The sequence below is a fragment of the Salvelinus alpinus genome, chromosome 28 (assembly GCF_045679555.1).
Source record: "Salvelinus alpinus chromosome 28, SLU_Salpinus.1, whole genome shotgun sequence".
Lineage (NCBI taxonomy): Eukaryota > Metazoa > Chordata > Actinopteri > Salmoniformes > Salmonidae > Salvelinus > Salvelinus alpinus.
In genome coordinates, this window is record NC_092113.1 from 31019948 (window position 1) to 31045110 (window position 25163).

Genomic DNA, 25163 nt, shown 5'->3' on the forward strand with positions numbered 1-25163 from the left:
CGAGGAAGAGGAGAACGACAGCCCTTACACATTGTCAATAAGAATGTGTTCTTAACTGACTTGCCTACTTAAATAAAGGTTAAATAAAAAAATGTAAAAAAACGAGGAACCACAGTGAGTGAACCTTCTCAGGCGCTATCTTCAGAGGGAAAATATAAACCATCCACATGAGTCTACGGCCAAAAGAGAGTGATTATTCCTGTTTCAGGGGGGGAACCCTTCGCTCTGCTCGCTAGCTAGATGCTGGTTGCTATGGATTTATGTGAAAAGCTCTCAGAATAATGTTAGAATGGCACATCCCACCTGTGATGTCATAGCTGCGAGGCTAGCTGTTGATATAGTGGGAGGGGCGAGACTGTAGCCTGTTGCTCATGATCATCAAATAACCTGGTAATACTCTGCAAGCCTTGTGCCTGTGTGCAGAGAGAGCACAGTTGTCGTGCGATGCAGAAGCAACAGCAACAGTTAGGACTTCATGTTTTCTTCTCTTTTTGATCACTTTGAGATCCGCTGGCTTTTTTGTATCAACTAAAACTCACAACTGTTGGAAGAACTGATGCACAACCACAGTGAGTATTTCATCATATTTGTTCTTATTTAGCTCATCTCAGAGGATATTGATACAATACAATTTTCACAGCTCATGTAATAGTAAATGCATAGTGGTATCACGTGCTATCAGTATTTACCAAGACTTCAACAAGTGTGCATCTGTTGAAGCTGACCACCCTTTCAACATTTAATGTATTGTATTCCTTTTTAATTTTCAGTGGAAAACGTAAAACATTGGGTGGTGTAACAGCAGTATTGCTACTGTACTAATCACCCTCACAGTTTACATGGTTATGATTAAACAGTTCAAAATGTAAACAAATGATGATCAATCAACATGTTAATCTGGTGAGCATGTTTTCAGTTAGTTGGAAAAATCAGTCAACCAGAGATCATAGTTTTCAGCATTAACAAGTTTTGATACTGGTACTCTTGCACGCAGCACTCATTTGAGTATCTATGTGCATATTGCAAGTTCATATTTTTACCCAGGTTCTGAATTAAATCATAGTAATATACTGTGCTTTCAGTGCCATATGAAACATTTTAGCTACTGTCCACTCTGATTTTATCCAATGATTCCATCTGTTCATTTCTTCTTGTTGTATCACTCCATCTCCATGTCTCTGACAGATGACTATGATTAGCATACTGTTGATCAGCCCATGGTAAAAGAGTGGCAGATACAGCAGATACGCTACATAGTGAGTCACATGTATTTCTTCTTAGAGGCCAGATTTTGTAGAAATTCCGTTGCTGTAGCTGAGCAACATACAGTATTTGTTGTTGGCAAGGAGTATATATAAAAAGATTGAATTGAAAAAGATTCACACGACAAAATGGTTCCAGTATTATTGGTATTTAGTAATTTTGCTGTCAGACAGACATTTTAAGCAGAGTGGATAATAATGACTGCAGATCATTCTGAACATAATATAAACGTTTCTAAAGCAAAGATCTGCTTATTATACTCCTTTTTTTTTTTTTTTTTTTTTTTTTTTGTGGGGTGCTTATTATACTCCTTGCCAAAAGTTACCCATATTTGGTTGCAAGTGGTGTGCCCCCCCCCCCCCCCCCAAAAAAAGACCAAAAAGTAAACACAAATACATACAGTACATACATACCCTTTATATACAAAAGTATGTGGACACCCGTTCAAATGAGTGGATTCAGCTATTTCAGCCAGACCTGTTGCTGACAGGTGTATAAAGCCTAGCACATAGCAATGCAATCTCCATAGACAAACAGTGTCAGTAAAATGGCTGTACTGAAGCTTTCAGTGACTTTTAACGTGGAACTGTCATAGGATACCACCTTTCCAACAAGTAATTTTGTCAAATTTCTTCCCTGCTAAAGATGCCACGGTCAACTGTAAGTGCTGTTATTGTGAAGTTGAAATGTCTAGGAGCAACAACGGCTCAGCAGCGAAGTGCTAGACCACACAAGCTCACAGAACAGGACCACCGAGTACTGAAGTACACTACCGAGTTCCAAACAGCCTCTGGAAACAATGTCAGCACAATAACTGTTCTTCGGAAGTTTCATGAAATGGGGTTTTCTATGGCCGAGCAGCCACACTCAAGCCTAAGATCACCATGCGCAATGCCAAGTGTCGGCTGGAGTGGTGTAAAGCTCGCCGCCATTGGACTCTGGAGCAGTGGAATCCCGTTCTCTGGAGTGATGAATCATGCTTCACCATCTGGCAGTCCGACGGAAGAATCTGGATTTGGAGCATGCCAGGAGAACGCTACCTGTCCCAATGCATAGTGCCAACTGTAAAGTTTGGTGGAGGAGGAACAATGGTCTGGGGCTGTTTTTCACAGTTCGGGGTAGGCCCCTTAGTTCCAGTGAAGGGAAATCTGAATGCTACAGCATACAATGACAATCTAGACGATTCTGGGCTTTCGACTTTATGGCAACAGTTTGGGGAAGGCCCTTTCCTGTCTCAGCATGACAATTCCCCTGTACACAAAGCGAGGTCCATACAGAAATGGTTTGTCACGATCAGCGTAGAAGACCGTGACTGGCCTGCACAGAACCCTGACTTCAACCCCATCAAACACCTTTGGGATGATTTGGAGGGCAGACTGCGAGCTATGTCTAATCGCCCAACATCAGTGCCCGACCTCACTAATGCTCGTGGCTGAATGGAAGCAAGACCCCGCAGCAATGTTCCAACATCTAGTGGATAGCCTTCCCAGATGAGTTGAAGATGTTATAGCAGCAAAGGGGGACTGACTCCATATTAATTCCCATGATTTTGGAATGAGATGTTCGACGAGCAGGTGTCCACATACTTTTGGTCATGTATTTTATGTATGTACGTACAGTGCATTCGGAAACTATTCAGACCCCTTCCCTTTTTCGACATTTTGTTACGTTACAGCGTTATTTTAAATGGATTCTATCTACACACAATACCCCATAACGACAAAGTGAAAACAGGTTTTTAGACATTTTTGCATAAAAAATGTGAAAAGGAAATACCATATTTACAGTATTCAGGCCATTTGCTATGAGACTCAAAATTGAGCTCAGGTGCATCCTGTGCACTTCGAGGCAAGCAACACTGCAGCATGCATGAGAGCACCAGCTGTTCCGGACAACTGTGTGATCAAGCTCGCCATAGCCGATGTGAGCAAGACCTTTCAACAGGTCAACATTCACAAGGCCGCAAGGCCAGACGGATAACCAGGACGTGTACTCAGAGCATGTACTGACCAACTGGCAAGTGTCTTCACTGACATCTTCAACTTGTCCCTGGCCGAATCTGTAATACCTACATGTTTCAAGCAGACCACCATAGTGCCTGTGCCCAAGAACACCAAGGTAACCCGCCTAAATGACTACTGACCCGTAGCACTCACATCTGTAGCCATGAAGTGCTTTGAAAGGCTGGTAATGTCTCACATCAACACCAGCATCCTCTCAGAAACCCTAGACCCACTCCAATTTGCATACCGCCCCAACAGATGCACAGATGACGCAATTTCTATTACACTCAACACTGTCCTTTCCCACCTGGACAAAAGGGACACCTACATGAGAATGCTGTTCATTGACTACAGCTCAGTGTTCAACACCATAGTGCCCTTAAAGCTCATCACAAAGCTAAGGACCCTGGGACTAAACACCTCCCTCTGAATCTGGATTCTGGACTTCCTGACGGAACGCCACCAGGTGGTAAGGGCCACACTGATCCTCAACACAGGGGCTCCTCAAGGGTGCGTGCTTAGTCCCCTCCTGTACTCCCTGTTCACCCACGACTGCGTGGCCAAGCACGACTCCAACACCATCATTAAGTCTGCAGATGACACAACGGTGGTAGGCCTGATCACCGACAACAACGAGACAGCCTATAGGAAGGAGGTCAGAGACCTGGAAGTGTGGTGCCAAGACAACAACCTCTCCCTCAACGTGATCAAGACAAAGGAGATGATTGTGGACTACAGGAAAAAGAGGGCCGAGCACACCACCATTCTCATCGATCTGGGTCTGGGTCTGTAGTGGAGCAGGTTGAGAGCTTCAAGTTCCTTGGTGTCCACATCACCAACACGCTATCATGGTCCAAACACACCAAGACAGTCATGAAGAGGGCACGACAATGCCTATTCCCCCTCAGGAGAATGAAAAGATTTGGCATGGGTCCTCAGATCGTCAAAAGGTTATACAGCTGCACCATCGAGAGCAAGGTGCTACAGAGGGTAATGCATATGGCCCAGTACATCACTGGGGACAAACCTTCTGCCATCCAGGACCTTTATACCAGTCAGTGTCAGAGGAAGGCCATAAAAAATGTCAAAGACTCCAGCCACCCTAGTCATTGACTGTTCTCTTTGCTACCGCACGGCAAGCGGTACCGGAGCGCCAAGTCTTGGTCCAAAAGGCTTCTTAACAGCCAAGCCATGCGACTTCTGAACAGCTAATCAAAAGGCTACCCTGACTATTTGCATTGACCCCCCACTTTTTATGCTGCTGCTACTCGCTGTTTATTATCTATGCATAGTCACTTTACCCCTACCTACATGTACATATTACTTCAACTACCTTGACTAACCTGTACCACCGCACATTGACTCTGTACCGGTACCCCCTAGCCTCGTTATTGTTATTTTATTGTTGCTCTTTAATTTTTTACTTTCGTTTATTTAGTTAATATTTTTCTTAACTATTATTTTTCTTAAAACTGCATTGTTGGTTAAGGGCTTGTAAGTAAGCATTTCATGGTAAGGTCTACACCTGTTGTATTCGGCGCGTGTGACACATAAAATAAAATTTGGACAAAAGAGCAAGATTTTTTTACTTGTCAAATGACAGCCAAGCATCGATCATCATGTCACCAGAATAAGACCCTTGATATTTCTTGGAAAACAGCATCAAGCTGTAACGTCGTCTGTGTGTAGCTGTTGAGATGAGTCAGGTGCAGGACAGCAGATATAAGTAATAAAAACACTTTTACTCAAAAATCCAAATATATAAACGTAATATACACGGCCACACAATACGGACCACCATACAACAAACAATCACTCACTGTAACGATTTTCCTCCTCTTCAGACGAGGAGTATGAAGGATCAGACCAATACGCAGCGTGGTAAGTGTCCATGATAGTTTTAATAAAACTGAACACGACAAAATACAAAAATAACAAAGTGAATGATAACGAAAACTGAAATGTGAAATGTGAAATCCTGAAATGTGAAACAAACACTAACACAGGAAACAATCACCCACAACACACAATGGAAAACAGGCTACCTAAGTATAGCTCCCAATCAGAGACAACGATAGACAGCTACCTCTGATTGGGAACCACACCAGGCCAAACACAGAAATAGACAACCTAGACATACAACATAGAATGCCCACCCACATCACACCCTGACCAAACAAAACATAGAAACATACAAAGCAATCTATGGTCAGGGCGTGACACTCACAAAAACCATGTGGGGAACAGAGGGTTAAATAATGAACAGGTGATTGTGGGATTGAAAACAGGTGTGTGAAACAAAGACAAAACAAATGGAAAATGAAAAGTGGATCGGCGGTAGCTAGAAAGCCGGTGACGTCGACCGCCGAATGCCGCCGAACAAGGAGAGGGACCGACTTCGGCGGAAGTCGTGACACAAACATCAACCTTGCACTTTCACCATCCTGGGAAGTTCATCATAATTTATTTAATCTGTAGCCTAATTAACAGCATGCTTCCCTGAGGATTATTATGTCAATATTTGCGCATAAAAGCATTTCCACCAATTTCTCGCATAATTAATTTTACAGAAACAAAAAGATCCCCCATTTTCTAGCGTATTCTGTTTTGTCACATTTGGAAAGTTTTCCATCAGGCCTGTCACGACATGTTTCATCTGACAAAAAGGTTGGGTGGAAACTTGGTTACAGACAAATATTTTGTCAAAACTTCAGCCATGCCGACAGGCCGACCGCACCCATTGGCATGCCCCCTGCCACGCCCACCACCTAAGCTCCTTTTTGTTCCAGAAAACCCTAAATATTTCTGCTATACACTGTAAACCCCACACTGACTATCTATATTTATTTGTAACAGGCAACATGAAGGTGGCAATGCTCAAAACGTTGATTACATCTCTTTAAATCCACTACTGGAAATAGCCTATTGGGAAATTATGAGCGATAAGAGAGCTATGAAGTGAAGGAAATGACCAGAGTTGATTTACTTGCACTCCTGTTGATCACAGGATTTGTTAGGGTCATTCATCAATTGTGATACTATCAAAAACCTGATCATGATTTTCCGCAAATGTATTAGTGCGCAAAATTCTAATTTCTTCTTTAGACCTATTTATGATGTGTGTAACCCATGGATCAATTTCTCCCACTCTACAGGGTCATTCAGATTTGAATGAGATGAACTAATGACTTTCTTGTACCTTCATCTTTAGCAGTCATGCTTCCCCCACACTCAGACAGAGCCAGGGCCAGTGTCACGTTCGTTATAACGATGAGACCAAAGCGCAGCGTGATTTGAATTCATCTTCTTTTAATAAAGAAAGAACACGGAATGAACTATACAGAAACAACAAAACGAACGTGAAGCTATATAATCATAGTGCTGACACAAGCAACTAAACATAGACATAGATAATCACCCACAAAATACTCAAGGAATATGGCTGCCTAAATATGGTTCCCAATCAGAGACAACGATAAACAGCTGCCCCTAATTGAGAACCAATCTAGGCAACCATAGACATACAAAACCCCTAGACTGGTAAACAAACCCCATAAACATACAAAAACCCTAGACAGGTCAAAAACATATAATCACCCATGTCACACCCTGACCTAACCAAAATAATAAAGAAAACAAAGAATACTAAGGTCAGGGCGTGACAGCCAGAGTAATTATAAACTGCTATTCCTAGATGTATTCAATAGCAATTGATGTACAGTTCAAATCTCCCAGTTTAGAATGATTTGGGGTCTAGGTAATTTGGGTAAACCAACGCTGGCTGAACAGTAAGCAGACAGAGGCTTACATCTAATTATGTGCATTTCAACTGCATTAAACTTTACCAACAGGGCAGATTGTCATTTTATATCTCTTTTGTACAATTACATGTTACAGTACAAATCCCTGCTGGCAGGAGATTATAAATGACAGAGGAAACTACTGTCCATCTTTTTGAGCCACTACACATTCTATCAAATCTATCCGATTTGCTACCAAACCACTGCTGAATATATCAGTCTTAAATCCGCTCCAAATAAAATAGCTTTTCCTTTTGAGGCCCTACCATTCTATACAATCCTATTTGCTACCACTGCACTCAACTCTTCACTCAACTCCACACAAAACAAGTTTCCCCCTGTTGGTATTACCTAGGACTCTGTTAATCAATCCCATCAACTAAAGTAGTTTCCCCTCTCTGTTCAGGCTGACACAATCTAATAATGGTGTCCAGAAAGACTGGATGTTGATTTTTCACATTTTCAGTCCAACACCATTCATCCCTCATCCCTCCATCTCTCTTTGATCTGTCATTCCCTGTCCTCCCTTCCAGACCATCCCGCTGAGGCTTGTAGTGGGGTCTGGTTTGGTCTGGTATCCACACTGAGCAATCCCTTCTAAAGAAGCAGAGCAATCCCACAGAGCAATCCCTTCAAAACACTCTGTCCATGCAGTGTCAAGCTGTCTTCCTTCAGGTACACATCCCTACTGGGATGCTTTTACCAATGGCTGAAGACCAGAGTTGGGGCTCAAATAAACCTGAATTTAACCTGCTTCCCCTGCGCCGACCGAGACATGAATGGACAATACTGTAACAGGATACTAATGAGTGGTCATGTGGGGCCTAATACGTACAGTCTCACAGCTGAGATCTTATAATCATTATGCAATATAAAGTTGTGTTCTATCTAGTGTACTTTCATACTCAGAAAGTGATGTCAAACAAAAACCCTGAAAGTGTGGAAGGACAAGAGAAACACATATACATGAGAACAAGATAAGAATACTTATCAAATATAGATATAAACTACTTCTTGTATGACAAGTGATCTTTTACAAGCATAACATTAATCTAAATTATGATGATTGACAGCTACAGCACATTCGGAAAGTATTCAGACCACATTGTTACGTTACAGCATTATTCTAAAATGGACGAAAAAAAATTATCCTCATCAATCTAAACACAATACCCCATAATAACAAAGCGAAACTGATTTTTATATATTTATTTATTTAAAATAAAAAATATATATTTTATTTACATAAGTATTCAGACCTTTGCTATGAGACTCGAAATTGAGCTCAGGTGCATCCTGTTTCCATTGATCATCCTTGAGATGTTTCTACAACTTGATTGGAGTCCATTTGTGGTAAATTCAATTGATTGGACATGAATTGGAAAGGCACACACCTGTCTATATAAGGTTCCACAGTTGACAGTGCATGTCAGAGTAAAAACCAATGTCAAGGGTGTGTACGGGAGGCGAAGTCAGGTGCAGGAGAGCAGAGTGTAGTGAACAGGTGCACTTTAATTCCATACTACAAAATACAGCACATAAAAATAATAACGTGCCAAAAACACGGAACATGGCAAAAGTAAAGCGCCCAACAATAATCCACAACACAAACAAACAATTACACACAAAGACATGATGGGCTAAATACATGTAAATTGATTAGGGAATGAAAACCAGGTGTGTATAGGGCAAGACAAAACAAATGGACATATGAAAAAATGGAGCGGCGATGGCTAGAAAGCCGGTGACGTCTATCGCCGAACGCCCCCCGAACAAGGAGAGGAGCCGATTTCGGAGGAAGTCGTGACAACCAAGCCATGAGGTCGAAGGAACTGTCCGTTGAGCTCCAAGACAGGATTGTGTTGAGGCACAGATCTAGGGAAGGGTACCAAAAAATGTCTGCAGCATTGAAGGTCCCCAAGAACACAGTGGCCTCCATCATTCTGAAATGGAAGAAGTTTAGAACCACCAAGACTCTTCCTAGAGCTGGCCGCCTGGTCAGACTGAGCAATCGTGGGAGAAGGGCCTTTGTTAGGGAGATGACCAAGAACCCCATGGTAACTCTGACAAAGTTCCAGAGTTCCTCTGTGGAGATGGGACAACCTTCCAGAAGGACAACTATCTCTGCAGCACTCCACCAATCAGGCCTGAAGGAAGCCACATGACAGCCTGCTTGGAGTTTGCCAAAAGGCACCTAAATGACTCTCAGACCATGAGAAACAAGATTCTCTGGTCTGATGAAACCAAGATTGAACTCGTTGGCCTAAATGCCAAGCAACATGTCTGGAGGAAACCTGGCACCATCCGTACCGTGAAGCACGGTGGTGTGGGGATGTTTTCAGCGGCAGGGACTGGGAGACTAGTCAGGATCGAGGGAAAGATGAACGGAGCAAGGTACAGAGAGATCCCTGATGAAAACCTTCTCCAGAGCGCTCAAGACATCAGACTGGGGCGAAGGTTCACCTTCCAACAGGACAGCGACCCTAAGCACACAGCCAAGACAACGCAGGAGTGGCTTCAGAACAAGTCTCTGAATGTCCTTGAGTGGCCCAGCCAGAGCCTGGACTTGAACCGGATCAAACATCTTTGGAGAGACCTGGAAAAAGCTGTGCTGTGGCGCTCCCCATCCAACCTGACAGATCTTGAGAGGATCTGCAGAGAAGAATGGGAGAAACTCAAAATACAGGTGTGCCAAGCTTGTAGCGTCATACCCAGATGACTCGAGGCTGTAATTGCTGCCAAAGGTGTTTCAACAAAGTACTAAGTAAAGGGTCGGAATACTTATATAAATGTAATATTTCCGTTTTTTTTGGCATTTGCAAGAATAAAAAAAAAACTGTTTTGCTTTGTCATTATAGGGTATTGTGTGCAAAATGTAATCCATTTTAGAATAAGGCTGGAATGTGCAAAAAGTAAACGGGTCTGATACTTTCCAATGCACTGTACTACACTATATATACACAAATATCTGGACACCCCTTCAAATTTGTGGATTTGACTATTTCAGCCACACCCGACAGGTGTATAAAATCGACCACACAGCCATGCAATCTCCATAGTCAAACATTGGCAGTAGAATGGCCTTACTGAAGAGCTCAGGTTGCCACCTTTCCAACAAGTCAGTTCATCAAATTTCTGTAACTGTATGTGCTGTTACTGTGAAGTGGAAACATCTAAGAGCAACAACGGCTCAGCGGTGAAGTGGTAGGCCACACAAGCTCACAGAATGGGACCGCCGAGTGCTGAAGCATGTAGCACGTAAAAATCGTCTGTCCTCGGTTGCAACACTCACTACCAAGTTCCAAACTGCCTCTGGAAGCAACATCAGCACAAGAACTGTTCGTTGGGAGATTCACGAGCAGCCACACACAAGTCTAAGATCACCATGCGCAATGGCAAGCATTAGCAGGAGTGGTGTAAAGCTCGCCGCTATTGGATCTTGAAGCAGTGGAACCTCGTTCTCTGGAGTGATGAATCATGCTTCACCATCTGGCAGTCCGACGTACAAATGTAGGTTCCCCGAATACCAGGAGAACTCTACCTACCCCAATGCATAATGCCAACTGTAAAGTTTGGTGAAGGAGGAATCATCAGCTAGAGATGTTTTTCATGATTCAGGCTAGGTCTCTTTGTTCCAGTGAAGGGAAATCTTAACGCTACAACATACAATGACAATCTAGACGATTCTGTGCTTCCACAGTTTTGGGAAGGACCTTTCCTGTTTCAGCAGTTTGGGGTAGGCCCTATCCTGTTTCAGCATGACAATGCCCCCCTGCACAATGCAAGGTCTATATGGAAATGGTTTGTTGAGATTGGTGTGGAAGAACTTGACGACCTGCTCAGAGCCCTGACCTCAACCCCATTGAACACCACTGGGATAAATTATTATCAGTCACGCTGTGGTGGTGTTGAAAGTCCTGTGTGGGTCAGTTGGTAGAGAATGTTGCTTGCTACACCAGGGTTGTGGGTTTGATTGGATTGGCAGTGTCTTGAGGGCATGAAGGAGGACAAGGAGGGTAGACTAAGATAAATGGAGAAAATTATGATCATTCCCATTGATGGCCTAACATTTTCTGAGAGTGGGAACTGTCTACTGAAAGAAAGACATAACCACTGCAAGAAAGGACATTTCCTTAGATTAACGTCAAAAGGTTCCCCAGTGCACACAAAAGAAAACGAATTTCAAGACATTCTTTTTTTCTTTCTTTTTTTTAACCTTTATTTAACCAGGTAGGCTAGTTGAGAACAAGTTCTCATTTGCAACTGCGACCTAGCAAAGATAAAGCAAAGCAGTTCGACACATACAACAACACAGAGTTACACATGGAATAAACAAGCATACAATAAATAATACAGTAGAAAAATCTATATACAGCATGTGCAAATGAGGTAGGATAAGAGAGGTAAGGCAATAAATAGGCCATGGTGGCGAAGTAATTACAATAAAGCAATTAAACACTGGAATGGTAGGATGTGCAGAAGATGAATGTGCAAGTATAGATACTGGGGTGCAAAGGAGCAAGATAAATAAATAACTACAGTATGGGGATGAGATAGATTGGATGGGCTATTTACAGATGAGCTATGTACAGGTGCAGTGATCTGTGAGCTGCTCTGACAGCTGGTGCTTAAAGCTAGGGAAGGAGGTAAGAGTCTCCAGCTTCAGAGATTTTTGCAGTTCGTTCCAGTCATTGGCAGCAGAAGGAGAGGCGGCCAAAGGAAGAATTGCCTTTGGGGGTGACCAGTGAGATATACCTGCTGGAGCGCGTGCTACGGGTGGGTGCGGTTATGGTGACCAGTGAGCTGAGATAAGGCGGGGCTTTACCTAGCAGAGACTTGTAGATGACCTGGAGCCAGTAGGTTTGGCGACGAGTATGAAGCGAGGGCCAGCCAACGAGAGCGTACAGGTCGCAGTGGTGGGTAGTATATGGGGCTTTGGTGACAAAACGGATGACACTGTAGTAGACTGCATCCAATTTGTTGAGTAGAGTGTTGGAGGCTAATTTGTCAATGACATCGCCAAAGTCGAGGATCGTTAGGATGGTCAGTTTTACGAGGGTATGTTTGGCAGCATGAGTGAAGGATTAAAAATATTGCATGAAGGGTTTTCATCAAAGGAAGAGTGACAGGAGAGATACAAATGGTTTTCATTAACATTTCATAATTATAAAATAAAATATTTGGTGAAATTATACATTTTGTGTATGGTTCCCTAGAAACAGGGTTGGCTCATCTTACCCCTTTGGCTCAACTTACCCCACTCTCTCCTTATACATTACACTGTACGAAACCAACTGTTGGTTATATGAAAAATGTAAAGTAGTAGTATTGTGTGGATTAAAGTAAATGACGTTTGGATATGGTGGACAATGTTGAAGGCTAGCAAAGCAATTATAGCCCTGGAGATATTTCTTGTACTAATGTATTCAGTATTTATTAAATCCACCCACTTGCATCAGAAAAGGGCCTTTTTTCGATTCCGCAATTCATAAGCATAAGGTTTGCTCCAGGCGTTGATTCTTGCCTGCATAAAAAAATGATTTGAAAAGAGAGGTGAGAGAGAGAGAGAGACATAGAGAGAAAGAGAAAGAGAAAGAGAAAGAGAAAGAGAAAGAGAAAGAGAAAGAGAAAGAGAAAGAGAAAGAGAGAGCAAGTGAGCCAGAGAGAGGGGAAGAGAGAGTGAGTGACAGGCAGAGCTCAGTATCTCTGTGGTCAAAAATCCATTTCACGTAACGTGTGGAGAAACAGAGAAAATGGTCTATAGAGAAACCAGTCCATAGTAGAGGGTGAAAAAAAAATCCCACTCTGCTCATACCAAGTAGACAGGATTATTAAATAATGACAGAGAATACAAAACGAATCAAAGTAACCAACAGTATGACTAATAAGATATATGATTTGCATAATTCAACCTCGGTGTGAGTTTTACATTTAACAGACCGAGATTCTGTTTTAAATTACAAATATTTCATTTATAAGAGACTGGAAAAATGTTGACTCAGTTTCGGTCATTTGATCTAAACTGAACATGAATGTGTCTAGCTTAAAAAGAACTTAAGAAGATGTATTTAGGGGCCTCCTGAGTGTCGCGGCAGTCTAAGGCACTGCATTACAGTGCTAGAGGCGTTAATACAGACCCGGGTCCATTCACGGGTCCGTAGTACAATTGGCATAGCGTCGTCCCAGCTATGGGAGGGTTTGGCCGGAGGGCTTTATTTGGCTCATCGTGTTCTAGTGACTCCTTGTGGTGGGCCGGGTGCCTGCGGGCTGACCCCGGTTGCCAGTTGAACAGTGTTTCCTCCGACACATTGGTGCAGCTGGCTTCCGGGTTAAGCTGGCGGGTGTTAAGGCTGGTCATGTTTCGGAGGACGCATGACTCCACCTTTGCCTCTCCCAAGCCCGTTGGGGAGTTGCAGCGATGAGACAAGATTGAAAAAGGGGATAAAATATGAAATAAAAAAATGTATGATGCATTTAAGCTTTGTATAGTTAATAAACTATAATGTACTTGTGTTTACACAGACTTCTCTGAAACCTTTTACTCATTACCAAACCAATGACCTCTGAAAGCTAACAGAAACGTCAATGTTGATTCAAAGTGTGACCAGAAAATGTCACCAAATAAGGATCACTTATGATCAACTTCATATTTGTTACATTACAATGCCGTGAATGGCACAATTCAAGGATCTCAGCCATAGCCTTTATCAGACACTTGAAGTATGTTGCTCACTATATTTCCCAAGCAATTTGAGTCAAATTCTCAAGGTACTGTTGGAAATCTGCTTCATTTGTGTTGCATTTCGAAGCCACAGTCAATCCTATATATCTCAGACCCTTGAAATTTTCTGTATAATCTGGTAGTGTTTTCCAAAGACAGTTTGAGTCAGTTTCTCGAGGCACAGTTGGAAATGCATGAGCACTGCAGACAGAGGGAATCACAGCCCAGGCCAGTGACTCACAAGCAATCTGGAGAGAACATGCCCTGTGGCAAAGCTGCGATAGATAGCATGGCATAGCGCCTGCACAGAGAGGCACATCGAGAGAGGGCCAGACCTCACCCGATCTGGTGGAGAGAGAAAAATGTATCTGGCTCTGTGTTGTTTCATCTCTTTCTCCGAGATCCCTGGGAAATACAAATCTCCCTTAAGGAGGTGTTTAAAGGCACAGCAGAGTTCTAAAACACAACAACTACAAGGGTTCTCCTGTGACTGGAGACACCTGTTACTACTGGCCCTAGAGAGTAAACAAAACTGGAGAATATAAGGGTTTTATCTATCGTATCTTTGCCATCCATGTCTTTGGGCTAAGAAGAGGAGAGGAATTTAAGATAATTTATTTGAGAATTTTGACCGTTGGAGCATGAAGAATAAATAACTAATTGTTCTGCAATTTAGAGTGGAACATGTTTTTTACTGTCTTTGGGCAAAGAAGAGGAGAGGATTTGAAGAATGTCTCAATAACTTTTATTCTTGATTTTTACCAGTATAATATCCTTGGAGCATCAATAAATTAGTAATTTTCATGAAAGATTTACTGGATATTTAGGATTTTAGAAGCAGATGGGATATGGTTTGTTGAAACTAAAATGGTCTATTTGTTATACTTTTGTGGTATTCCATAAAGATATAGAATGCTGTTGGGAATCACTGCAGTGTCATAGAGCTCACCAGCTTGTTTTCCTAAAAACCGGGAATGAGTTACCTCTGGTTCGTTCAGTCATTCCTATGGGGAAATTACTGGGGTTTTGGGATAAATGCAGAAAATAATGTCTGAGGTTAACACAGGCTAAGGAGATCTTATACATTTTGTTCTATGAGATATCAGTCAGTTAACATGGCCTTTATGAATTATGAGGCCTTTATGTTCTTTATGTGCTCATTGTGATTACATAAATGCTTCAAAATTCACAAAAAGTGTTGTTAGCTGATTAAGATGATCTCACAGAACAAAACCTATAAGATCTCATAAGCATGTGTTTACCACAGGACATATTTTCAGCGTTTATTAGAAAATTAAAAAATTAAAACATTAATATAAGCTTTGACCACGAACCATGGCGGAGTTAGTGCCTACAAAAAGACGCTATTACTATTGCTCTCTATTGACCATCACAACAGTGGACTGTAGGTTTTGTTCAAGCTGTTGAGTCGATTCAAGATGCTGATCATTGTGACCTAAGTGTCTCTCCTCATCTTACACATATCCTTCTATGAGTAATGCTGGTTCCCTCTGTTCTTCAGAAACAACCAGTGGCAAACCAAACACAGATTGCTCCCATTGGATACCAAGCAGGCTAAATGTTACAGTGATGCTTTGCCAGAGAGGAATAGGCGAATGTCAATGTACTCCATAATCTTTGGCTTCGCTTGGGGTGGTTCACTCTAATGTGACAGGCGGGAAACAGAGAGAAGGCCAACTGTAATCATTGGCTCAGAGGGACTGACAGTGCAGGTGCCTAATAACCATCCACTGACCGTGACGCACTCCGATCCATCCATTTTTAGAACCCCTAGGATCCTTCCTCACCCAGTGATTGGTGGCTGAAGACGCCTGCGCTCTGACATTAATTTGTCACAATTTGCGACTTGCTAACCTGCCTCTCCTTAATCACAATAATTTATTTAATTAGTTTGGACATAAGCCACAAGGTCCTTAGAGCCACTGATGAAGTAAATCGTTTTAATTTGTGGTTGGTCTTGTGGCTGCACACTGAAACTTCTGAAAATTGTTCTTGAATTGAAATCCAATTTTGTTTTCTTAGTGGTATTTTTGGTTGCTATGGCGTTGCCAAGGAAAGTCTGTCAGGAATCAGAGAAATACTATTAGAATATTTATTGTAATCATTATAATCAGGGCACCGATGGGATCATAGGCATAACAAAACATTCAAACTGGAGATTTTTTGGCATGTATTTTTTTACAGCTACAAAATGTATTGTGTTGTGGGATTGGTAGTTACGGTATTTCACACAAGACGGAAATTGGAGTGTAACAAAAGGTAATTTTATATAAACTCAGCAAAAAAAAGAAACGTCCCTTTTTCAGGACCCTGTCTTTCAAAGATAATTCGTAAAATCCAAATAACTTCACAGATCTTCATTGTAAAGGGTTTAAACACTGTTTCCCATGCTTGTTCAATGAACCATAAAAAAATTATGAATATGCACTTGTGGAACGGTTGAATAGACACTAACAGCTTACAGATGGTAGGCAATTAAGGTCACAGTTATGAAAACTTAGGACACTAAAGAGGCCTTTCTACTGACTCTGAAAAACACAAAAAGTAAGATGCCCAGGGTACCTGCTCATCTGCGTGAACGTGCCTTAGGCATGCTGCAAGGAGGCATGAGGACTGCAGATGTGGCCATGTCCGTAAATTGCCATGTTCGAACTGTGAGACGCCTAAGACAGCACTACAGGGAGACAGGACAGACAGCTGATCGTGCTCGCAATGGCAGACCACGTGTAACAACACCTGCACAGGATCGGTACATCCGAACATCACACCTGTGGGACAGGTACAGGATGGCAACAACAACTACCCGAGTTACACCAGGAATGCACAATCCCTCCATTAGTGCTCAGACTGTCCGCAACAGGCTGAGAGAGGCTGGACTGAGGGCTTGTAGGCCTGTTGTAAGGCAGGTCCTTACCACCAATCACCGGCAACAACGTCGCCTATGGGCACAAACCCACCGTCGCTGGACCAGACAGGACTGGCAAAAAGTGCTCTTCACTGACGAGTCGCGGTTTTGTCTCACCAGGGGTGATGGTCGGATTCGCGTTTATCGTCGAAGTAATGAGCGTTATACGGAGGCCTGTACTCTGGAGTGGGATCGAATTGAAGGTGGAGGGTCCGTCATGGTCTGGGGCGGTGTGTCACAGCATCATCGGACTGAACTTGCTGTCATTGCAGGCAATCGCGTTACAGGGAAGACATGTGGTACCCTTCCGGCAGGCTCATCCTGACATGACCCTCCAGCATGACAATGCCACCAGCCATACGGCTCATTCTGTGCATAATTTCCTGCAAGACAGTAATGTCAGTGTTCTGCCATGGCCAGCGAAGAGCCCGGATCTCAATCCCATTGAGCACGTCTTGGACCTGTTGGTTCAGAGGGTGAGGGCTACGGCCATTCCCCCCAGAAATGTCCAGGAACTTGCAGGTGCCTTGGTGGAAGAGTGGGGGAACATCTCACAGCAAGAACTGGCAAATCTGGTGCAGTCGATGAGGAGGAGATGCACTTCAGTACTTAATGCAGCTGGTGGCCACACCAGATACTGACTGTTACTTTTGATTTTGACCCCCCCTTTGTTCAGGGACACATTATTCCATTTATGTTAGTCACATGTGTTTTACATATTTTTATTTAATCTTTATTTAACCAGGTAGGCTAGTTGAGAACAAGTTCTCATTTGCAACTGCGACCTGGCAAAGATAAAGCAAAGCAGTTCGACACATACAACAACACAGAGTTACACATGGAATAAACAAACATACAATCAATAATACAGTAGAAAAATCTATATACAGCATGTGCAAATGAGGTAGGATAAGAGAGGTAAGGCAATAAATAGGCCATGGTGGTGAAGTAATTACAATAAGCAATTAAACACTGGAATGGTAGGATGTGCAGAAGATGAATGTGCAAGTATAGATACTGGGGTGCAAAGGAGCAAGATAAATAAATAAATACAGTATGGGGATGAGGTAGATTGGATGGGTTATTTACAGATGAGCTATGTACAGGTGCAGTGATCTGTGAGCTGCTCTGACAGCTGGTGCTTAAATGTCTGTGAAACTTGTTCAGTTTATGTCTCAGTTGTTGAATCTTGTTATGTTCATACAAATATTCACACATGTTAAGTTTGCTGAAAATAAACGCAGTTGACAGTGAGAGGACGCTTCTTTTTTTTGCTGAGTTTAGTTGTAGAGAGTGTAGCTGTATAAAGCAGAGGTGATTGTACTGTTAAAAAGTGTTCAGTACATACATAGTTTTCGCCTTAGATACCACATGCAATCAATCCAGCCCTAAATGCTCTTGCTAACATATAGTCTGGAAAAATAAAAACAACTTCAGAAAAACAAAAAGCAACATATTGTTCTCAGTTTGAGCAACTGTTACACAACGGATAGCATATATTTGCTGTCAGAACATGGCTAGGTTATTATCAATTCATCTAGACAAGTAATCTTGTTTAAAGATGTGTAAACTGCATCTTCATGTAACAGGGGTCAACAGTGTGGGTGTAGTGCTGCACCATTCTATTGTAATGATCCGTTTGCTGTGACCAACCCGGGGGGAGGGGGTAACGGGGTTGGGGTTTTCTCTGTTCTGCTGCCTCGACAGCATTAGGCCAGCCATCAAGAACAACAATTCAGTCAGAACCAATGTGGCAGGAATGTCCATATTAGGAAGAGCCAATAGTAACAGTCTTGGCGGATTAGAAATCCTTTTTTGTAAGCAGGAAGTCACCCCGCTGTGTATGATGATGTCATATTGCTATCTGCGTTTGTGTATCTGTGTGTGTTAGTGTGTCTATTGTCTATAAGTGTTGTTATGCAAAGCTCCTGAAATAGAAGCAGTTTTCTAGAAGATCTTGATTCCCATCACAACAGAACCACCTCACCTTTGGCTCTGAATGAGTTTTCACTTGTGTTTTGGTTACAAGTAATTTTTTCATTCCAACCCAATGTTTATCATGGCTACATGACTCCACTACATGATACATGGTTCCCCTCTGGCTGAATTGAACACAGTGTGTGTGTGGTGACACGTAACAGCAATTATTCACATTGACATATTTCACAATGACACCCCCTACATAATAGGAAGCCAGGATCATTTCAGCTTTTGTCAATCAAGCATCAACATCACAGTGAAACCATGTTGTTGCCTAAAATCCTGAGTCAGAATTTTTGATGCGCAAATCCCAAGACATTTTATATGTTGATTAGACAAAGCTTTTATGTGCATTAAGGGGAAATCAGCCACAATCAGTAACTGTTTCAAACATCCTAAATCAACCACTAAATGCAATAGTTTTTTTTGTTGTTGAGGCTTTTGCTCTGCTGTGACAATAATCTCTCCATTAGGGGCATAATGAGAAAAGACAGTAGGCTAAATCAATGATTTATTCATGTTTGTGGTGTTCGATGTTTCCCATAATTGTCACAACACCCTGTACATTTGGTGCCATGTATGTTGTGGTATAGTGACGTACATTATGGCCACTTATACCGTGGGATTTTTGAAATCTTGTTTCTGATTGGCTTGAAGGGCATTCTAGAGCATGCATGATTTCCCTATAATGCCCAGCAATATTCAAAGGCTATGAAGTTCATTTTTACATGTTCTATGTTAAGCTGCTTTTGAAAGTAGAATTTAAAACATTCTTGGCATTGTTGAATTTGATTTTCATAATAGCAAACTACTGTAGGAGGACTGTTGGTTTTGTTCGCTAAGCTAGCAAGTCTGTTTGATTACCAAGGCTGTAGCTATCTGATACATTTTCTAGCTACTGTAGTGGATAGTGAACTCATTTTTACCGGGAAATTAACAAATTTCTAGTGGCAAATGTGTTAAATTATAGCCGTGGTATAAGCGGGATAATCAACTCAGGGTTCTATGCGTTCTCTGGAAAATAATGCAACTCCGTGGAAGGTTGGTGCCACTCCGATTAGGCTATGCATTGTGACTAACAACTTCCACGACATACTTTATTTTCCTTAGTACGCATAGCTCCTCATTGATTATCCCTTACATGATTGTAAAATAATCCTTTTAAAAGACACAAAAATATATTACAGCTATGAAATTAACTCATCACTTCTTTGAATTAACGTATAAGTTAAATTGCAGGATACATATAGAAAGTCAATTAGAAATCCTAACTAGCAAGTACAATTTTCCCCCAATAAATAGCCCCGTTTGTCTAGTCCTGTCACGTTCGTCATAAGGAATGGACCAAGGTGCAGCGTGGTAGGCGTACATTTTCCTTTAATCAATGAACACTGAACAAAAAACAACAAACTACCAAAACGAAACGTGAAGCTAATAATAGTGCTGACATGCAACTATCCATAGACAAGATCCCACAAAACACAAAGGGGAAATGGCTGCCTAAATATGATCCCCAATCAGAGACAACGATAAACAGCTGCCTCTGATTGGGAACCATAACAGGCCAACATAGACACACAAAACACCTAGATGACCCACCCTAGTCACACCCCGACCCAACCAACATAGAGAATAAAAAGCTCTCTATGGTCAGGGCGTGACAAGTCCATATAACTTTAGCTAGTTAGCAATCACTAACCAAGCTATTGTGAATGACAATGGTAGCCAGCTATATAAAAGCACTGGCGAAGAGTAGGGACGTAAAACATTCAGCCTGCTACACAGACCCTATGGACACTCCATAGGGTCTGTGTAGCAGAGCGGCTGGTTAAATAGTGCTTCAATTGTGCTTAGGAGCATTGTGTGTGTTCTTTTGCTTATTTGTAACTTATTTTGTACATAATGTTTCTGCCACCGTCTCTAATGACCGAAAAGAGCTTCTGGATATCAGAACAGCGATTACTCACCTTGTATTGGACGAAGATTTTTTTCTTTAACGTGTCTGAAGCGAAGGATTTACTTCAGACACTGGACACGGCCCAAATCCTCGTCATTAGCATGACGAAGAGACGGAGATATATATGGGTCATAGGTCGGGGTGCCTTGTAAGAATCCGAATATTAGGTTTTGCTTGACTGAGTCATTGCCTGAGTATCTCATGATAAGCTGTAGACCACACTAGACCACACTACGAGTTTTCAGTATTACAGCTGATCTAGCCCCTAAAAGAAAAAAATATATATATATACATTTGTTTACAAAAAAAAGACAGTTTTCATCTATATTGTTCGTAGCTGTCTATTTAAAACCAAAAACCGATGATGGCACTAAGACTGCACTCAAGGAGCTGCATAAGGCCATAAGCAAACAAGAAAATACTCATCCAGAGGCGGCACTCCTTGTGGCCGGGGACTTTAATTCAGGGAAACTTAAATCTGCTTGACCTCATTTCTACCAGCATGTTACATGTGCAACCAGTGGGAAAAAAACTCTAGACCACCTTTACTCCAGACACATAGATACATACAAAGCTCCCCCTTGCCCTCCATTTGGCAAATCTGAACATAACTATATGCTCCTGATTCCTGCTTATAAGCAAAAACTAAAGCAGGAAGTACCAGTGACTCGCTCAAGATGGAAATGGTCAGATGATGCAATGCTAAGCTACAGGACTGTTTTGCTAGCACAGACTGGAATATGTTCTGGGATTCTTCCGATGGCATTGAGGAATAAACCACATCGGTCACTGGCTTCAAAAATGTGTGCATCGATGACGTGGTCCACATAGTGAAAGTATGTACATACCCCAACCAGAAGCCATGGATTACAGGCAACATCCGCACTGAGCTAAAGGGTAGAGCTACCGCTTTTGAAGGAGCTTATAAGAAATCCTGCTATGCCCACCGATGAACCATCAAACAGGCAAAGCGTCAATACAGGGCTAAGATTGAATCCTACTACACCGGCTCTGACACTCGTTGGATGTGGCAGGGCTTGCAAACTATTACGACTACAAAGGGAAGCACAGCCGCGAGCTGCCCAGTGACACGACCCTATCAAATGAGCTAAATTACTTCTATGCAGACTTCCAGTCAAGCAACACTGAAGCACGCATGAGAGCACCAGCTGTTCCGGACAACTGTGTGATCACGCTCTCCATAGACGATGTGAGTAAGACCTTTAAACAGGTCAACATTCACAAGACTGCAGGGCCAGACGAATTACCAGGACATGTACTCCGAGCATGCGCTGACCAACTGGCAAGTGTCTTCACTGACATTTTTAACCTGTTTCTGACCGAGTCTGTAATACCAACATGTTTAAAGCAGACCACCACAGTCCCTGTGACCAAAAACACCAAGGTAATAGGCCTAAATTACTTCTGACCTGTAGCACTCACATCTGTAGTCATGAAGTGCTTTGAAAGGCTGGTCGTGGCTCACATCAACACCATTATCCGAGAAACCCTAGACCCACTCCAATTTGCATACTGCCCCAACAGATCCATGGATGACGCAATCTCTATTGCACTCCACACTGCTCTTTCCCACCTGGACAAAAAGGAACACCTATGTGAGAATGCTATTCATTGACTACAGCTCAGCGTTCAACACCATAGTGCCCCCAAAGCTCATCACTAAGCTAAGGACCCTGGGACTAAACACCTCCTTCTGCAACTGGATCCTGGACTTCCTGAAGGGCGACTCCTAGGTGGTAAGGGTAGGTAACAACACATCTGCCACGCTGACCCTCAACACGGGGCCCCTCAGGGGTGCATGCTCAGTCCCCTCCTGTACTCTCTGTTCACCCATGACTGCATGGTCAAGAACGACTCCAACACCATCAGTAAGTTTGCCAATGACACAACAGTGGTAGGTCTGATCACCGACAACGTTGAGACAGCTTATAGGGAGGAGGTCAGAGACTTGGCAGTGTGATGCCAGGATAACAGCCTCTCCCTCAAAATGATCAAGACAAAGGAGATAATCGTGAACTACGGGAAAAGGAGGGCCGAGCACGCCCCCAATCTCATCAACGTGGCTGTAGTGGAGTAGGTTGAGAGCTTCAAGTTGCTTGGTCTCTACATCACCAACGAACTGTTATGGTCTAAACACACCAAAACAGTCAGGAAGAGGGCACGACAACACCTATTCCCCCTATGGAGCCTGAAAAGATTTGGCATGGTTCCTCAGATCCTCAGAAAGTTCTACAGTTGCACCATCGAGAGCATCCTGACTGGTTGTATCACCGCCTGGTATGGCAACTGCTCGGCCTCCGACCACAAGGCACTACAGAGGGTAGTGAGTACTGCCCAGTACATCACTGGGGCCAAGCTTCCTGCCATCCAGGACCTCTATAACTGGCGGTGTCAGAGGAAGGCCCTAAAAATTGCCAAAGATTCCAGCCACCCTAGTCATAGACTGTTCTCTCTGCTACCACACGGCAAGCAGTACAAATCACAAAGTCCAGGTCCAAAAGGCTTATAACAGCTTCTACCCCCAAGCCATAAGACTCCTGAACAGCGAACCAAATGGCTAACCCCCCTTTTTACACTGCTGCTACTCTCTGTTTATTATCTATGCATAGTCACTTTACCTCTACCTACATGTACATATTACTTCAATTACCTCGACTAACCTGTGCTCCGGCACATTGACTCTGTACCGGTAGCCCCTGTATATAGCCTCGCTACTTTTATTTTATTGTTGTTCTTTAATTATTTGTATTTTTCCATTTTCCTCTTTTTTCATTTTTATTTATTTATTGTTTACTTCAGTTTATTTCGTAAATACTTTCTTAACACTTGTTTTCTTAAATCTGTGTTGTTGGTTAAGGGCTTGTAAGTAAGCGTTTCACTGTAAGCTCTGCACCTGTTGTATTCGGCGCATGTGACAAATAACATTTGATTTGATTTTAAAAATGTAACTAGTGAGAAATATATTTCATTACTGAAAAAATCTCAAAGTTTGCTTCATTCACTATCATGCTAAACTATAAAATTAAATAATTTTTCCATATCTAATTAATGTATATTACCCAACTTTATACCTCAGATTGGTGCAGTGGCGACCCGTCATTCAGGGCAGACCCACCTGTTTTGAGCACTACCTGTTTAGCTAAAAAATGTAAATAAAAAATATATACAGTACTAGTCAAAAGTTTGGACACAGCTTCTCATTCCAGGGTTTTTCTATATTTTTACTATTTTCTACATTATAGAATAACAGTGAAGACATCAAAACTATGAAATAACACATAACGAACCAAAAAAGTGTTAAACAAATTTAAATAGTTTTTATATTTGAGATTCTTCAAAGTAGCCATCTGTAACGGTTGTCCTCCTCCTCTTCTTCCGAAGAGGAGGAGTAGTGATCAGACCAAAATGCAGCGGGTTTTGAAAACATAATGAATTTATTAACTGCCGAAAACGAACACGAAAACAAACACTTGGAATGATTACAAAATAACAAAACAAACGTAGACTGACCTAAACCATGAGAACTTACATATAACACGAAGAACGCAGGAACAGGTACAGACTACAACAAACGAACGAACAAACGCTACAGTCCCGTGTGGTACGTACAAACATACAGACACGGAAGACAACCACCCACAACAAACAATGTGAAACAACCTCCCTATATATGGTTCTCAATCAGAGGAAAACGTAAAACACCTGCCTCTGATTGAGAGCCATACAAGGTCAATTAAACCTGACACTTAACATAGAACAAACACAGACTGCCCACCCAGCTCACGTCCTGACCCACTAAACACAACTATACAAAAGGAAAACAAGGTCAGGAACGTGACACCACCCTTTGCCTTGATGACAGCTTTGCACACTCTTGGCATTCTCTAAAACAGCTTCATGAGGTAGTCACCTGGAATGCATTTCAATTAACAGGTGTGCCTTGTTAAAGGTTAATTTGCAAAATTTCTTTCCTCCAATCAGTTGTGTAGTGACATGGTAGGGGTGGTATACAGAAGATAGCCCTATTTGGTAAAAGACCAAGTCCATATTATAGCAAGAACAGCTCAAATAAGCAAAGAGAAACAAGTCCCTCATTACTTTAAGACATAAAGGTCAGTCAATCAAGAAGTTTGAAAGTTGCAAAAACCGTTGCAAAAACCATCAAGCGCTATGATGAAACTGGCTCTCATGAGGACCACCACAGGAAAGGAAGACTCAGAGTTACCTCTGCTGCAGAGGACAAGTTCATTAGAGTTACCAGCCTCAGAATAAGTAGGTGTGTCCAAACTGTATATATATTTTTGCATGTTATTTTGGTATTAATACATGCCACATATCAGTTTGCAAACAATGTACAAAAATGAATAATTGAGTTAATATAGCTGCATACAAACATGGTCTCTTTTTTGCTTTCTTGAGTAAGGCAGCTCCAAAATGCAGGTGTTTCAGCCTAGCTCAGTGCTTTCTGTGGTGGTGGGGCAGCCAGCGGAAA

At 42.2% G+C, this 25163-nt stretch overlaps 1 protein-coding gene across 1 annotated transcript in view; it reads left to right on the top strand.

Annotated features, from left to right (window-relative positions):
• Positions 1-391: 391 nt before the first annotated feature.
• The window catches only part of LOC139557636 (voltage-gated potassium channel regulatory subunit KCNG1-like), a 32618-nt gene continuing 7846 nt past the window's right edge, over positions 392-25163 (top strand). Inside the window, exon 1 of the mRNA XM_071372696.1 lies at positions 392-569. The gene's annotated coding sequence lies outside the window, so the exon portion shown is untranslated. The remainder of the gene's footprint in view (positions 570-25163) is intronic.